Here is a 6,000-nt window from a genome sequence, read left to right on the forward strand (position 1 = left end):
GGAGGGTGGCGAGTGTTGTGTTGGGTGTTCTGTATCTGTGGAACACATACAGGTCACCAACACTTGAAATAGTGCAACACTATTTTATTGAATCATTAACAGTTTAACACACTCTGACTGTGGGTTAACACGATACTAGCTTTAACTAAAGACCTTTGCCTTGTCCTAAACAGTCGATGCACTCAGCACACGGTGAATGTCTGTGTTGCAGGCTGTGAGCTCTGTCCTCCTAGCTAGCTGCAACTCCGAATGAGCGGGAACTCTGATGCGTGACTTTATAGTGCGTGTGCTCTAACTGGTGATTGGCTGCGGTGTTGTGTGTGTTGATTGGTCCCATTGTGTGTCCATCAGTGTATGTCTGCACCATGATATACTGGTGTATATTATGATAGCGAGCTTGTGTGATGCGTTGGTCTTAGTTCACTACTGTGCCCCCCCCCACCCCATTCTCCTGCAACGGGACAGTAGATAAATCAATCAAACTCAAACCCTGCACAGCCAACCTTTCAGGAGAAGCTACCAGTCTGGACAGAAAGAATGGGTCAATGCTGTGTTGTGTAAAGATTTATTGCTAAATTGTGGATCAGATTTCTGCATCTGGAGAGGGGATTCAAATAACAGGAGAGGCTGCTTCAGGTGAGAGAAACAGGTAACATTTCAGGTGAATTAATTTGCCGAGAATCTGACAGGCCATTCAGCTCATTGTGTCCGTACTGGCTCTTTGGCAGGTCCATGAAACAAATTCATCCCAATCCCCTCCTTCTGCGCCTTGCAAATTGTCCCTTCCAGAAGGTCATAACAAATAGGAACAGGACGAGGCCATTCGGCCCTTCGAGCCTGCTCTGCCGTTTAATAAGCCCATGGCTGCTCTGACACTCACTAAGCTCACGTTCCTGCCTTCTCTCCGCGTTTCCCTACTCACTTCCTCTGCTCAACTTAAAGGTGCCTCTCCATTAAATATCCATGGATCAAAAATGATAGCGACAAAGTCAAACAAATGGGAAATACAGGAATCCAAAGGAAGGACCCTGACCCCATCCATTACACACACTGCTGAAAACGCCATGGTGTCGATCTTTAACTGGACATCACTCCAGTGGCGACTCAAACCCGCTCTCCCTGGCTCAGGAGGCTAGGACCATACCATCCCGTCCATGAGGTTCATCGCGCACTGATACCCACCTGAGGACACTATCAGGTGGTACTCCTCTTGGCTAGATCTGGCCTCTATTCATCCTGGAACGCAATGAGAGCCACTTCTCCTCCACGAAATATCATCTCTCCCCCTCAGCCCTCATCTCCAACAATGTGTGAAGAATGACGAAGATTGACTTGTGATTTTCTTCATTAAGCCGCTGGCCATGAGGGTTGAGACCACATCCAATCAGCTGCTTCCGTTGCTTCCCGCCGTCCCCCTCGGTAACTGGGCTAAACCTCCTGAGATTCCTGCTGTCCCAGTGCTGAACTCGTATCATTTTTCTAGTTGCTCCCCAATCTCCCCTCGCGCCCTCTTGTTCATGAGAACCGAATCCCGGTGCCTCAGCCCGATACCCAACACCCCGACACCCAACACCCCGACACCCAACACCCCGACACCCAACACCCCGACACCCAACACCCCGACACCCAACACCCCGACACCCAACACCCCGACACCCAACACCCCGACACCCAACACCCCGACACCCAACACCCCGACACCCAACACCCCGACACCCAACACCCCGACACCCAACACCCCGACACCCAACACCCCGACACCCAACACCCCGACACCCAACACCCCGACACCCAACACCCCGACACCCAACACCCCGACACCCAACACCCCGACACCCAACACCCCGACACCCAACACCCCGACACCCAACACCCCGACACCCAACACCCCGACACCCAACACCCCGAGACCCAACACCCCGACACCCAACACCCCGAGACCCAACACCCCGAGACCCAACACCCCGAGACCCAACACCCCGAGACCCAACACCCCGAGACCCAACACCCCGAGACCCAACACCCCGAGACCCAACACCCCGAGACCCAACACCCCGAGACCCAACACCCCGACACCCAACACCCCGAGACCCAACACCCCGACACCCAACACCCCGACACCCAACACCCCGACACCCAACACCCCGACACCCAACACCCCGACACCCAACACCCCGACACCCAACACCCCGACACCCAACACCCCGACACCCAACACCCCGACACCCAACACCCCGACACCCAACACCCCGACACCCAACACCCCGACACCCAACACCCCGACACCCAACACCCCGACACCCAACACCCCGACACCCAACACCCCGACACCCAACACCCCGACACCCAACACCCCGACACCCAACACCCCGACACCCAACACCCCGACACCCAACACCCTGACACCCAGACACCCCGACACCCTGACACCCCGACACCCAACACCCCGACACCCAACACCCCGACACCCAACACCCCGACACCCAACACCCCGACACCCAACACCCCGACACCCAACACCCCGACACCCAACACCCCGACACCCAACACCCCGACACCCAACACCCCGACACCCAACACCCCGACACCCAACACCCCGACACCCAACACCCCGACACCCAACACCCCGACACCCAACACCCCGATACCCAACACCCTGATACCCAACACTCTGCCCGGCCGTGCCAGCTGATAGTCAAGGGGTCTTGCTCCCTGGGTACTGCCCCCCTCTCGATCAAATCTGCTGTCACCAGCCCACCCACATCACCAAACCAACTCTTGGCAAAGAATTGATCTCATATAATATTCTGTCCTGCACGCGGTCTGTTTGAATTCCCTCCCCCAACCTCTCCACCTTTCTCCCCCCTGTGTGCTTTAGATCGGAATGCTACTTCAAACGCCGCTCGTTGACCTCGGTTTGATCACCTCTCTGTATCTCTTCCTGAGGTGGCTGGATGGTAAATTTTAGACAGATAGATAGAATTTACAGTGCAAAAAGAGGCCATTTGGCCCATCGAGTCTGCGCCGGCCCTTGGAAAGAGCACCCCATGCATCTACCCTATCCCCGTAACCCAGTAACCCCAGCTAAACCTTTGTTCACTGAGGGGCAATTTAGCGTGGCCAATCCACCAAACCTGCACTTCTTTGGACTGTGGGAGGAAACGCACGCAGACACGGTGGGGGAAAGTGCAAACTCCACACAGACAGTCACACAAGGGCAGAATTGAATCAGGAATCCTGGAGCTCTGAGGCAGCAGTGCTAACAATACTGCCACCCCAAAAACATTCCTCACCCCAGATGGGACTCAAACCCACAATCCCTGGCTTAGGAGGCCAGTGCCTTATCCATTAGGCCACAGGGGCCACATGGAAGCTTGAGACATTTGGAGGTATCGATTGATTGATTGATAGTTGATTAATTTGCCGAGAATCTGACAGGCCATTCAGCCCACTGTGTCCGTACTGGCTCTTTGGCAGATCCATGAAACAAATTCATCCCAACTCTCCAGCCAACTGAGCTAAACAATCTGTATTTCATTGGAACCAGCTCCTGAGCAGAGCCTTGGAGCATTAAAGGGGCTAGATAAATGCAGACTGTTGTTGTTGATGGCTCCAATAATTCATTGCATTGTGACTTATGCATGTTCTGTGTTTTCTTTCATGCATGGAACAATCTTTTCTGAAGTAATCTTTATTGTCACAAGTAGGCTTACCTTAACACTGCAATGAAGTTACTGTGGCAAACCCCTAGTCGCCACACTCTGGCGCCTGTTCGGTTACACTAAGGGAGAATTCAGAATGTCCAGATTACCTAATAGCACATCTTTCGGGACTTGTGGGAGGAAACCGGAGCTTCCGGAGGAAACGCACGCAGATACGGGGAGAACGTGCAGACTCCGCACAGACAGTGACCCAAACCTAGAATCAAACCTGGGACCCGGGCGCTGTGAAGCGACAGTGCTAACCACTGTGCTGCCGTGCTGACCATTTGTGGACTGTACGCAGAACAATACTTTTCACTGTACCTCGGTACACATGACCATAAATTACATTCAGATTCCAATTCAGGGTGTTGTTAGCAATGGCGGGTGAAAATAGTTTCCATTCATGATGAGCACTTTGAGAAACACGAGACATCTCAGAGATGTTCGTTCCCCATCGGCAGCCTCTTTTCAATTGTGCTTTGATTGATGCAGGATAGCACATAGCCCCAGTGGCCTAATGGATAAGGCACTGGCCTCCTAAGCCAGGGATTGTGGGTTCAAGTCCCATCTGGGGTGATGTGTGTATTTTGAAACATTCTCTCGCTGGCTCCTCAGAACCTCTCCATTCAAATTCATTCCAGCTCCAATCTGCTCTCTTCAACAATCCCCATGGTGACAGTGAGCTGAGGGAAGCAGATTCAATAAAAGCATCGAGGCAATTGGATGGCAGCTCCAACAAGCAAGGAAGCTGTCACAGAGTCTCTTCCTCATTCAAATGGCATTGCCTGTGCCCTATCTACCAAGCTTGGACGCACATCTGGAGCCATCCTCTGTATTGGGGTGGCAGGTTGGTACAGTGGTCAGCACTGTTGCTTCACAAGGCCAGGGACCTGGCTTCGGTCACTAACTGTGCGGAGTCTGCATGTTCTCTCCGTGTCTGCGGGGTTTCTTCCGGGTGCTCCGGTTTACTCCCACAGTCCAAAGATGTGCCAGCCATGAACACCTTGAACAGAAAATGCTGGACAATCTCTGCAGGGTCTGACAGCTTCTGTGGAGAGAGAAGGGAGCTAATGTTTTGACTCTTTGTCAGCATCTGCGGTCATTGGCTTTTATTGACACCTTGAAACTTGAGAAGATAAACGCATTTCAGAGCTGTCATTTGCTCTTAGATTGGCTGTGTGTCAAATGTAGCCCCAGTGACTTCCGGGTGCGGCGATGACCAGCTGAGTCGCACGTTTCGGCAGCTCCTGTGAAACGGACTTTTGGGCTCTTGATAGGAGCCCCAACGGCAATTTTAACGGCTGAAAACACCGTGCGGTAAACCAGAAGGGTGTTCCCCCTGGACACGGATGGAAAAAGGAGAGGAAAGTGGCCGGATTGCAGCGGATCCTTTGGAGCAGCGGCAAGGAAGGCAAGCAGAAACCAAGATGGCGTCGGAAGGTGGCAGTTTCATATGGGGCCCTGAACAACAAGAGTTTTTGAAACGCTGCATGGAGGAGAAAGGAAATGAAGAAAGAGTTGTTGGCCCCGATATTACAGGCGATTGAAGGGCTGAAAGAGGAACAAAAGACCCAGGAGCAGGAGCTTCGGGCCGTGAAGGCGAAAGCAGCAGAGAATGAAAACGATATACAGGGCCTGGTGGTGAAGTCGGAGATACAGGGAGGCACACCAGAAACGATCTGTGGAGAGGCTGGAGGCACTGGAAAATAACGCAAGGAGGAACAACTTGAGGATTCTTGGCCTTCCTGAAGGTGTGGAGGGGGCGGACGTCGGGGCATATGTGAGGTGAGCACGATGCTGCACTCGTTAATGGGAGTGGAGGCCCCGACGGGTCCGTTGGAGGTGGAGGGAGCATACCGAGTTATGGTGCGAGGATCGAGAGCAGGAGAAGCTCCCAGAGCCATAGTGGTGAGATTTCTCCGTTTTAAGGATAGAGAAATGGTCCTTAGATGGGCGAAGAAAACTCGGTTGTAGTAAATGGGAGAACGCGGTGATCCGCGTCTATCAAGATTGGAGTGCGGAGGTGGCGAGAAGGAGGGCGAGCTTTAATCGGGCCAAAGCGGTACTTCACAAAAAAAGATAAAGTTTGGAATGCTGCAACCGGCAAGACTGTGGGTCACATATCAAGGGAGGCACCACTACTTTGAGACGGCGGATGAAGCGTGGACTTTTATTGTAGAAGAAAAATTGGAATGATTGGACTACGAAAATGAACGTTTGGACAAAGTGGTGGGACGAGTGGGGGGGGGCGAAGAGGGATTGTATGATTAATCCTGCGGTATGGTAACTTTTCTTT

General features: G+C 52.8%; 2 non-coding genes across 2 annotated transcripts; one reads left to right on the forward strand and one right to left on the reverse strand.

Annotated features, from left to right (window-relative positions):
* Window positions 1-3,290: 3,290 nt before the first annotated feature.
* trnar-ccu (transfer RNA arginine (anticodon CCU)) lies at window positions 3,291-3,363 on the reverse strand. Its single transcript has one exon. It is a non-coding gene; the product is annotated as a tRNA-Arg (tRNA).
* An 844-nt stretch (window positions 3,364-4,207) lies between these two features.
* trnar-ccu (transfer RNA arginine (anticodon CCU)) lies at window positions 4,208-4,280 on the forward strand. The gene has a single exon. It is a non-coding gene; the product is annotated as a tRNA-Arg (tRNA).
* The last annotated feature ends 1,720 nt before the right edge of the window (window positions 4,281-6,000 follow it).

This window comes from Scyliorhinus torazame, chromosome 29 (assembly GCF_047496885.1).
Source record: "Scyliorhinus torazame isolate Kashiwa2021f chromosome 29, sScyTor2.1, whole genome shotgun sequence".
NCBI lineage: Eukaryota > Metazoa > Chordata > Chondrichthyes > Carcharhiniformes > Scyliorhinidae > Scyliorhinus > Scyliorhinus torazame.